We start from the raw sequence: 10,907 nt of genomic DNA on the forward strand, positions 1-10,907 counted from the left end.
GGAGCATGCATCAGCTTCTTTGTAAAATATGGTCGGACGAAAGCATGCCCAACGATTGGAATTTAAGTGTGCTATGCCCAATCCATAAAAAAGGAGACCCCACAATCTGCGCCAACTACCGTGGTATTAGCCTCCTTAACATCGCATATAAGGTTCTATCGAGCGTATTGTGTGAAAGATTAAAGCCCACCGTCAACAAACTGATTGGACCTTATCAGTGTGGCTTTAGACCTGGAAAATCAACAACCGACCAGATATTCACCATGCGCCAAATCTTGGAAAAGACCCGTGAAAGGAAAATCGACACACACCACCTCTTCGTCGATTTCAAAGCTGCTTTCGACAGCACGAAAAGGAACTGCCTCTATGCCGCGATGTCTGAATTTGGTATCCCCGCAAAACTAATACGGCTGTGTAAACAGACGTTGAGCAACACGAAGAGCTCCGTCAGAATCGGGAAGAACCTCTCCGAGCCGTTCGATACCAAACGAGGTTTCAGACAAGGCGATTCCCTATTGTGTGACTTTTTCAACCTGCTTCTGGAGAAAATAGTTCGAGCTGCAGAACTTAGTAGAGAAGGTACCATCTTTTATAAGAGTGTACAGCTGCTGGTGTATGCTGATGATATTGATATCATCGGCCTTAACACCCGCGCCGTTAGTTCTGCTTTCTCCAGACTAGACAAGGAAGCAAAACAAATGGGTCTGGCAGTGAACGAGGGCAAGACGAAATATCTCCTGTCATCAAACAAACAGTCGTCGCACTCGCGACTTGGCACTCACGTCACTGTTGACAGTCATAACTTTGAAGTTGTAGATAATTTCGTCTATTTAGGAACCAGTATTAACACCACCAACAATGTCAGCCTGGAAATCCAACGCAGGATTGCTCTTGCCAACAGGTGCTACTTCGGACTGAGTAGGCAATTGAAAAGTAAAGTCCTCTCTCGACGAACAAAAGCCAAACTCTATAAGTCGCTCATAATTCCCGTCCTGCTATATGGTGCAGAGGCTTGGACGATGTCAACATCTGATGAGTCGACGTTGCGAATTTTCGAGAGAAAAGTTCTGCGAAAGATTTATGGTTCTTTGCGCGTTGGCCACGGCGAATATCGCATTCGATGGAACGATGAGCTGTACGAGATATACGACGACATTGACATAGTTCAGCGAATTAAAAGACAGCGGCTACGACATGACCTGTGTTGTCCGGATGGATGAAAACACTCCAGCTCTGAAAGTATTCGACGCAGTACCCGCCGGGGGAAGCAGAGGAAGAGGAAGACTTCCACTCCGTTGGAAGGACCAAGTGGAGAAGGACCTGGCTACGCTTGGAATATCCCATTGGCGCCACGTAGCGAAAAGGAGAAACGACTGGCGCGCTGTTGTTAACTCGGCTATAATCGCGTAAGCGGTGTCTACGCCAATTAAGAAGAAGAAGATATAGATTTTTCGAATGTCAAGAATCGATTCTTAATCGACTTCGAATGCTGAAGATCGATTCCGAAAAATCGATTATTTTACGAGAAAACTCGATTCTGGAGTAGAATCGGAATCGAGTTTGCCATCCCTTCTGGCAGCCATCGCGTGCACATATAATAACCTCCGCACAATAACCACCACAAAAAAATTATTTTTTTTCCATGTTATTTATATGGTAAACAGAAAATTTGAAACAGGCACCTCTTAAAATTAATATTAAGAGCTCATCTTTTGAGTGACTTTCTTTTTCACATTTCGAAAGTTTTTAGCCCGTTTTTCAGTTAAAAAAAAAGGTTGACTCAGAATGACACACCCTAATACACATATTGTTTTAATAAATTTAATTTCTATTAGTTAGAAATATAATACAAAAATATTTATAGTATAGTATATTATGTAAAAATCAAATAACATTATTAAATATGCAAGTCCAAATTGACTGTAAATAATACTATGCATGCATTCATACAAAATTATTACATATTTACATGCCAATATGGAAATGCCGACGGCAAAAAGCATACATATTTGCATGCATTGCGATTGCCTGTTTCCAAGCAAAAATTGAAGCATGAAAATATCACAATGCTGTGGTTGGGAGTATCATTAGGAGCATGCATACATACATATATTTATGTCTCTTCATATTCTTGAATGTGTGAGAGAGCTGTATTTGTACACATTCTTCGCTGTTAAAAATGGAATATCAAAGAACTTATTTTTCTTCAATATTCTCTGCTTGGGCATACATGCTATGGAATCATATGCCGAAAATACATATATTTTTTTCTCTTCATATTCAGTTTGAGTATGTGGAGAACTGTTAAAAGTGTTAACATTTCACAGTGTGAATGCTGTGGTTGTGAGGTGAATTGCGTACTTCAATTCTATAAAATGTTCGACATCGAACCTGCACCTTCTCAATGTTTTAAGTTCTCTGCTCTGTTGTCTATTAGTGGATTTCACCACAAAAAATTATTAGCGGATTTCACCAATATTTAACATGAGGGGGTCGAAAATAGCAGAATGTATTTTCATCCCAAAAAATGATTTGGTTAAAGGCTTTATAAAATGAGGCAAATCTTGCTTTTCCGGAAAAAAATTGTGAAAATATTTTGTTTTCCATTTCATATTTATTAATTTTTTAAGTAATTTTTACGGAATATTTCGAAGAGCTTATGTGTAAAAGGTTTTAGCAAAGTTTGTTACCTTTTTTAGCTGTGTTTATAGAAATACCACAATGGAACAACATAGTAGTATTGTTACCAGCAAAATACTAAATTGCTCATATGGTATTTTGCTAGTATTTGGTGACACACATATGGTATTTATACCATATATGGTATTGTTACTACATGTCTGTCACGGGTATTATTGCAATACGAAATAAAAGACTTTCCATTTTTGAATATAATAAATAATTCTAAAATACCAATGAAGTTACAAATTGTAGCAACGTATGCAGATTATTTAATGTTAATAAATACTTGTATTATTCGCCTTGAAATGAGTAATTTCTTTTTGTATTAGATGCACCAAAATGAGAAGAATACACAAGAAATACGAATCCTATTAAGGATTTCTTCTGGCACACTTGATATTGTTGGGATGCCTAGCACCAAATTTAGTATTACAAATTGCTAAGTATAGATCCCTTATTTTCCCTAAGGCTATATGCGAATATATTTGTTTCCATATAAGACGGGTTTTTAAATTATATACAAAATCAAAGCAACGATTCTCATCGCAGTCGTATGGAAATTTTAAATTTTAATTGGTATTTTTTTCGATATGTGAGATTCTTTCTCTAACTCATTCACTCAGATGATTCTTCAGAAATAATCGATAGATCTGGCAAAGGCATCAAATATGATAAATATGAAATGGAAGACAAAAAGCTGAGGAATATTTTCGATCGATTTATTCAGACACAAGAAAAAATAGCGGCAGAACTGAAGCAAAACGAGAAATGTTCTGAATACCACAAGGTCTCAGTGCACATTCTTCTGTTGGATACAATCGGCGAAGATTTGAAACCGCGCTTTTCTAGAGAAGTATTGTATGGATTTCAACTGAGTTTGCTGTTTCCATATTCTGCACACTTTCTGTGACGAATGCGAGCTATGAACGCTCTTTTTCAACACTTCGCCGCATGAAAAGAAGAAGTTCTCGAAAAATTCTCAACATTTGTTCCGCATCGTTTAATTTTGTGAAATACAAGGTTCTTTCCATAGTAAACAGGACTTTTTGAATCTAGCGCCCTCTGGTGGCGCCATCAACATGTTGACTGATGCATTAAAATCTGCTATCATTATCGATTGTCCAGTGAGAATTTCATCATGTTTCGTTTATTGGAAGTGAAGTTATTGCGTTTTAAGTCTCAGTATGTTTGTGTTATCGGTGCGAAAATGAGCTTCGAACAAAGAGCCAACATTAAATTTTGTTTTAAAATTGGTAAATCTTTTACCGAAATGTTTCAATTTATGAAACAAGTTTATCGCGCTGATTGCCTATCCCGTAAGAGAGTGCACGATTGGTTTCAATGTTTTCAAAGTGGTCATAAATGACGATCAACATGTGGGCAAATCAAAATCCGTGATCATCGGAAATTCCATCGAAAATGTGCGTGAATTCATCTAAAAACAGGCGAAATCATTATTGAAATTCATGGAAATGGAATTGAACATTTCCAAAAACATCAATTTATCGCGTTTGGACCAAACTTTTGGGCTTACGAAAGGTGTATGCACCGTTTTTTCCGCACAAATTGACTGACAACCAAAAATTGCTCAGAATTCAACATTCGAAAGACGATTATTTTAACCATTAGCCACTTCCCGTATTTACCTGTTATGGTACCGTGCGACTTCTTCGTTTTCGGAAAATGCATTTGCTCATGAAAAGCTTGTAACGGCATACTGGCGGCCATACCGGCCAACGAGCTAAAACACTCGTTGGACATGCTTTTGGACCGTGCAAAAAGGTGTATTGAAGTAGAGGGAGAATGAATAAAATAAATTGATTTTGCCGAAAAAAAAATTTGTTCTGTTTTTTTTTAAAGTCCTGTTTACTTTGGAACGCACCTTGTATTTCTATTCAATACACGAACTGACGGCAGTACTATACATTGCAATAAAGTATGTAACCCGCACGTCTACGATTTATAATGTGTTTTTCCAATTTAATAGGATTTGATATTGGTCGATTTGAAATTTTTTCACCATGTTATTAAACTCTTTGAAGACTGTTATATTTAATATAACAATGTTCATGTATCAGGTAAATTTTTATTTCTCCCTCCAAAAACTATTTCTGGATCCGCCCCTGACTGATAAGTGTTTCTTACATTGCTATGATATGAAGTTGGAATTCTGCTATTAATCTATACCTACAGCTTACTATAATTGTTCCAATAGCCAATATTAATATTGATATTACACTGAATGACTTTCATATTTCCTGATTGTTGTAGTAAAGTTCGAACAGAAACTCGTTAGTGTCTGTGTTATTTTGTGAGTCATAATTGTTTTCGAAAAAAGTGCTGGCAGTAAAATTGTATTTAAATTTTTTTCCGGTATTACAATTGTTTTCGGTTTCTTCATGAAAATTAATTACATTAAATGTATGAATTGATGAATTTTTTTTATTTTAATTGCTGCGATGATGAGTTGTATTGATATAATATATTTTCGTTGATATAATTTGAGGTGTTTAATTGATTTGTATTGTGTAGTTGTTATCAATTTATCCTATACCATTTTTGTTTCTTTCGAATTTTGTTGTTGTTTAATTTTTAGTTTAAATTTCTTCTGTTTTTATGTCCAGTGATTCTGTTGGGTTTTCTTTTGTGAAGTAGTCAGGTGAAAAGCTGTTATTCACATAAGTAATTATATCTTTAATAATATAACATAAGGTTTGATTTGAATAGTTTCGAAGACGGTTTTTAGACCTTTAGGGAGCTGGTATAAGTCAAATGATAACATATTCAAAAGAGTGTTTACATTTCCGTTACTATTATTTTTTTTTTATTTAAATAACATTGATTACGTTTTGAACCCTTAAGCTAGTTGATACTCCTTTTTCTGAATGATTTTTTTGTGTTGGAGTATATATCACAGCTTTCATCGCATCTTATGGTATTCACATATATTAGACAGAATTTTTGTTTTTATTAAAATGCCTGCGGCTATTTTATTGTTGACGAGAGGGAATATACAGGGAGTCAATGTTTTCATTAATGTAGAGATTTTCTGTAATTGAGGTTAGGTCAAGAAAATTTGTTGGATTGTTTACATTAAAGGGACACATGGAGTCATTTGTAGATGCAGTTCACGCAAGTAAGGAAAGTTATCTGATCGCTATTCACTTGGTAGCGGCGAGAAACAACTCTTTTACATACGGCTCAAGCAGCTCACGACTTCCGGCTCAGAGCTCAGACCAAGTAACCTTTGGGTAGCCAAAGAACATCCGTTTGAAGGAGAGCTAAAGTGAGATGGCAAAACATCCCTCCATAGGTTTGTGCACTGGGTTTGGGACCCGCCTCGTTAAAAAAGCCCCGAACGAAAAGTTTTAAACAGTCTCGGATGAGAGAATCCCTTTTGACGATGACCATCGCAAACGAATTAAGGATTACGATTTGAGGGCTTGCACCTGGAATGTCCGGTGTGGGAAGGTGCCGCTGCCCAATTGGTTGATATCCTCGTTAGAGTGAAGGTTGATATCAAAATGCGAAAAATCCAAAAAATGCGATGGACGGGACAAGGACTGGGGCAAGTAGACCTTTGTGGCATTTACTACAATGGCCATATAACGGAGGGCAAATTCAGAGCGGGATTCGTAGTGGGAGAGAGACTCCGTCGCCGAGTACTGTCATTCACCCCAATGGATGAACGTATAGCCGCATCAAAGCGAAGGTCTTCAACATATCGCTGATTTGCGCCTCCACGTCCCAAATGGGATGAGGCCGCTCGACTTTGCCGGAAAGCCAGCATTGAAAAATTCACTAAGCTACCTGGTTGTCTCCGGATCGAAAAGCCAACAACCAGGTCAATTATGGCATGATAGACGGACACACGTCTCCAGTGTTTTAGAAGTGCGTACGCTCTGAGATCCTAGCAATGACTCGGACCACTATCTTGTTGCAGCCACGATTCGCACCCGCCTCTGTGCAGCAAAAAACGAACGTCAACAATTTTTTTGATTTTTGACTTGACTTACACTCCTGCTCTCTGAGAGCACTCTTCAATAACTCGGTATAAGGAAACTGTGGGACGGCACTTCAAGCTCCTTACGTACAGCTGCAACCGAACTCATTGATTTTCGGAAAATGCAAAAGAACAGCTGGTACGTAGAGGATTGTCACTTCGAAGTGGAGAGAAAACAGTCTGTCTACCTTGCAATGTTACAATTGAACACTCCACGTGCTTGATGGGATAGATACCGAGAGTTGAAGTATTCAAACGCGGCGGCGAACAACTTATAAGGAGCATGCATCATGCCCAACGATTGGAATTTAAGTGTGCTCTGCCCAATCCACAAAAAGGGACACCCCACAATTTGCGCCAACTACCGTCGGATGAGTCTTCAAAACATCGCATACAAGGTTCTATCGAGCGTATTGTGTGAAAGATTAAAGTTCACCGTCAACAAACTGATTGGACCTTATCAGTGTCAAAAGCTCCATCAGGATCGGGAAAAACCTCTGCGAGCCGTTCGATACCAAAAGGAGACTCCCTATCGTGCGACTTCTTCAATCTGCTGCTGGAGAAAATAATTCGATCTACAGAACCTAATCAAGCGGGTATAATCTTTAATAAGAGTGTACAACTGCTGGCGTATGCCGATGATATTGATATCATTGGCCTCAACATCCGCGCCGTTAGTTTTGCTTTCTCCAGAATAGATAAGGAAGCAAAGCAAATGGGTCTGGCAGTGAACGAGAGTAAGACGAAATATCTCCTGTCATCAATCAAACAGTCGTCGCAGTCGCGACTAGGCACCCACGTCACTGCTGACAGTTATAACTTCGAACCAGCATCAACACCGACAACAACGGCAGCCTAAAAATCCAACGCCGAATATCTCTTGCCAACAGGTGCTACTTTGGACTATGTAGGCAATTGGGAAACAAAGTCCTCTCTCGACAAACAAAAATAAAACTCTATACATTCTGTTAAATAAGTGCCGGAAATTTTATATGAAACACATACAACTTATCAATCATCTACATTTATTATATCCCCGTCAAAATGGGCCCCTTTCGAAGCAATACACTTTTTCCAACGAACAATGAAATCATCGAAACCATTTAAAAGCTATATTCCGGGATGGCCTTCAGTTCTCGTTGCGAATTAGTTTTGATGTCTTCAATGCTCTCAAAACGGGTTCCACGAAGTGGTAATTTGAGTTTTGGAAACAGGAAAAAGTTACACCGGGCCATATCTGGAGAGTACGGTGGTTGTTCGATGATATTTGTTGAATTTTTGTTCAAAACCTCGTTCACAATGATCGCTTTGTGCGCTGGTGCGTTATCGTGGTGCAAAATCTTTTGGCACCAATCACGCTGCGACTTTCCGCTTACCCAAAACATCAACCAAAATATGACGAGCGGTCTCATGAGACATGTTCATTATTCGGGCTATATCTCGCAAACTATAATGACGGTTTTCGAGCACCATTTCCTTTATTTTATCGACGTTTTCTTCAGTTGAAGAAGTCGAAAACCGTCCTGAACGTGGCAAATCGTTCACTTCTTCTCGCCCCTCTTTGAATGATTTATACCAATCGGAAACTTGGGTTTTCAACATGGTTGAATCACCAAATGTTTTTTCAACATTTCCAACGGTTTGGCACAAGAAATTTCGTTTGAAACACAAAATTTCACACAAACTCTTTGTTCAATATTTTTACCAGCAACGCACACAAAATGTTGGCTTGTTCCTAATGACGCCGTAAACAAACTAAATTACACATAGCAATAAAAATTGACAGAATAATGGCTGACATTTGTGCAAACCTGGGAAAAAAATTTTTTAAATATTCTTAGCGGGAAAATTTAAAATGAAAATTTCCAGGTACTTATTTGACAGAATGCAAGTTACTCATTATACCCGTCCTGCTATACGGTGCAGAGGCATGGATGATGACAACATCTGATGAATCGACGAAAAAGTATATATGTATATAATAGCCTCGGAACTTTGGCCATATCATGCCATATTTGAGTGCACTTGAGTTGATTACCCCTTTCGTACTAACTTTGAGCTATAATTAATTTGAAATTAATACCAAAGGTTAGGCTTAGCTTACATAAAGATACAGTAAGTAGAATAGGTTCTTGCATATGCGTTTCCCAAAGATTGCAATAATTCGCTCAGGTTGATCCACAACTTCCGATATTTCGAAAATATATCTGCAGAATAGCTGATGAGGATTTCCTGAAAAATAAAACTATCTTAAAAATTTTTGGTAATGTTTATTTTAAGATTAAAAGGAAGAAACATGTTTTAATTGCAAACTTTAGTAAATTTGAGAAAAGCAATATTGTATTGGATGTCTACACGTTAGTACTAATTAATTTCATAGTTATCACTGCATACTATTTAATTTAATACTATTGCAACATATTTCTACAGAACATAATAAGTTTTTTCCACCGTATCACCTAAAAATAATCGAGCTAGATATGGAGATATTTACTTATATATATACAAATGATTAATTACTTATCTAAAATATTTGTCCGTTTGCCCTTCTGAGTAACCGGTAACTTGAGAACAAATACAAATACATGTCCCATGGCGCTTAATTTGAACTAAATTTGGTGCGTATAACTAATTCATACTTTATATAATAATTTATAAAATCGGATAAAAACTACGCCTATTTCCCATATATAAAAGTTTTAAATTCCATGTGAATCTATACTGCTACAAAATCTATATCTATACTATACAAAATATTTATTAAGCACCAGTAAAGTGATGGGAATTAAGCCTTCAGATAATATTGATTCTAAGGTGTGCCATCTTACGTCCAAAAAGAATTGAAATCGGAACATAACCTTTCCCATATACGAAACTTAAACCAAGCACCTACGTACCCAATATAATGATTTCAAAGTTCCGATAGGCTTTTTCTGAATACATATATCCGTCAGTATGTAACAAATATTAGCAATGTTAAGTGAACCTATAATATTGGATATATTATAGTTTAATGCAGAAAACGAGTGCAGTTGGTCAACTACAATTACAATTACAATTACCACAGTTTCCCTACCTAGGTATATTGATTTTCGTTAAATACGCAGACCACATATGCCGGTTTGTGTTCTCTTCATAAAATTGTATGGAAACATCATTCTGTGTTGATCCGATCAAAAACTTCATGTTGTCTGGCGTGTCATAAACGCAGAATATGATAAGTGCTTTTTGTATCAGAGTATTTGCCAGTCTCTGGTACCGAATTAGTAGAGCGTAACTATTGTGTCTGGTTGGTTGGTTTCGGTTGTGTGTAGGATCATGGCTGACGGTATTTTGTTGCTTTATTAGCAAACTTACCATGATACCAGCAAACGTTGTGCATTGAAATCTACTGATCTGTAACGCGATACAGACTTGACCCGCCGCCGACTCCTGTCCATATCTAAAAGTCGGCTGACACGATTAGACAAAACAGCGATTTCGGTTTTCAGGCGAAAAAAATCTCGCGAAGTTTGGGGTTCCGCGCTAACTTCAGAAACTTTTTCCTCTTTCATGGCCGGACATTCAGTAATTGAGTCTGCAATTTTGATTTTCCTTTTGATGGGAATACTTGTTGAGATGATGGCTGCCTGTGTATAGGATGGCAAACGGTTAACCCAAAAAAATATGCAGGATGCGTTCGCTTAGCGCTGGACCCAAAGGTCGTCTCATCATGTTGTATAACCCGCTGGGGCGGCAACTTCTTTAGGGCTAGTTGCAGGCGCCTTTTCTGGCTTTCGGTAAAGTTTTCAACAAAGTTTCGCCGGATGTCGTTACACTTACAAAAGGCGGGTACAGCCTCGATCGGTGTTTGCAATCCCATTAGCTTTGCTGAAGGAACACTTACACCACGATGTGAAGAGAAATAGACCTCTATGTTATCCTCGGACATTACTGGCAATGGAAGTGGTGGCAAAAAATTATGTGCAGAATCATTTTCTGCAATGTTTCGAAGCCATCGTTAAGATTCATTAAAAAGTGCGCGTAACTTTATTACAAAACTGATTTTAAAAACGGGTCACTAATGTAAGAATAGGAGGGAAGCATGTCCTCGTTGATTGAGAATTCAAGTAAAAAGGCAAGAAGAAATGGCTTTAAAAATTCATGTAACATTTTTTAAAATATTCTACAAATTGTTTACTGGTTTGCGAACGCATCGCACGACATAGGGCGCTACATAAGT

The 10,907-nt window shown here is 37.7% G+C and overlaps 1 long non-coding RNA gene across 1 annotated transcript; it reads right to left on the minus strand.

The window, feature by feature from the left end:
- Window positions 1-7,648: 7,648 nt before the first annotated feature.
- LOC126764331 (uncharacterized) lies at window positions 7,649-8,920 on the minus strand. Its single transcript, XR_007667944.1, has 2 exons — window positions 8,800-8,920; window positions 7,649-8,744 (listed from the first exon to the last, which is right to left on the minus strand). It is a non-coding gene; the product is annotated as an uncharacterized LOC126764331 (long non-coding RNA).
- Window positions 8,921-10,907: the final 1,987 nt, after the last annotated feature.

The sequence above is a fragment of the Bactrocera neohumeralis genome, unplaced genomic scaffold (assembly GCF_024586455.1).
Source record: "Bactrocera neohumeralis isolate Rockhampton unplaced genomic scaffold, APGP_CSIRO_Bneo_wtdbg2-racon-allhic-juicebox.fasta_v2 cluster09, whole genome shotgun sequence".
NCBI classification, from domain to species: Eukaryota; Metazoa; Arthropoda; class Insecta; order Diptera; family Tephritidae; genus Bactrocera; species Bactrocera neohumeralis.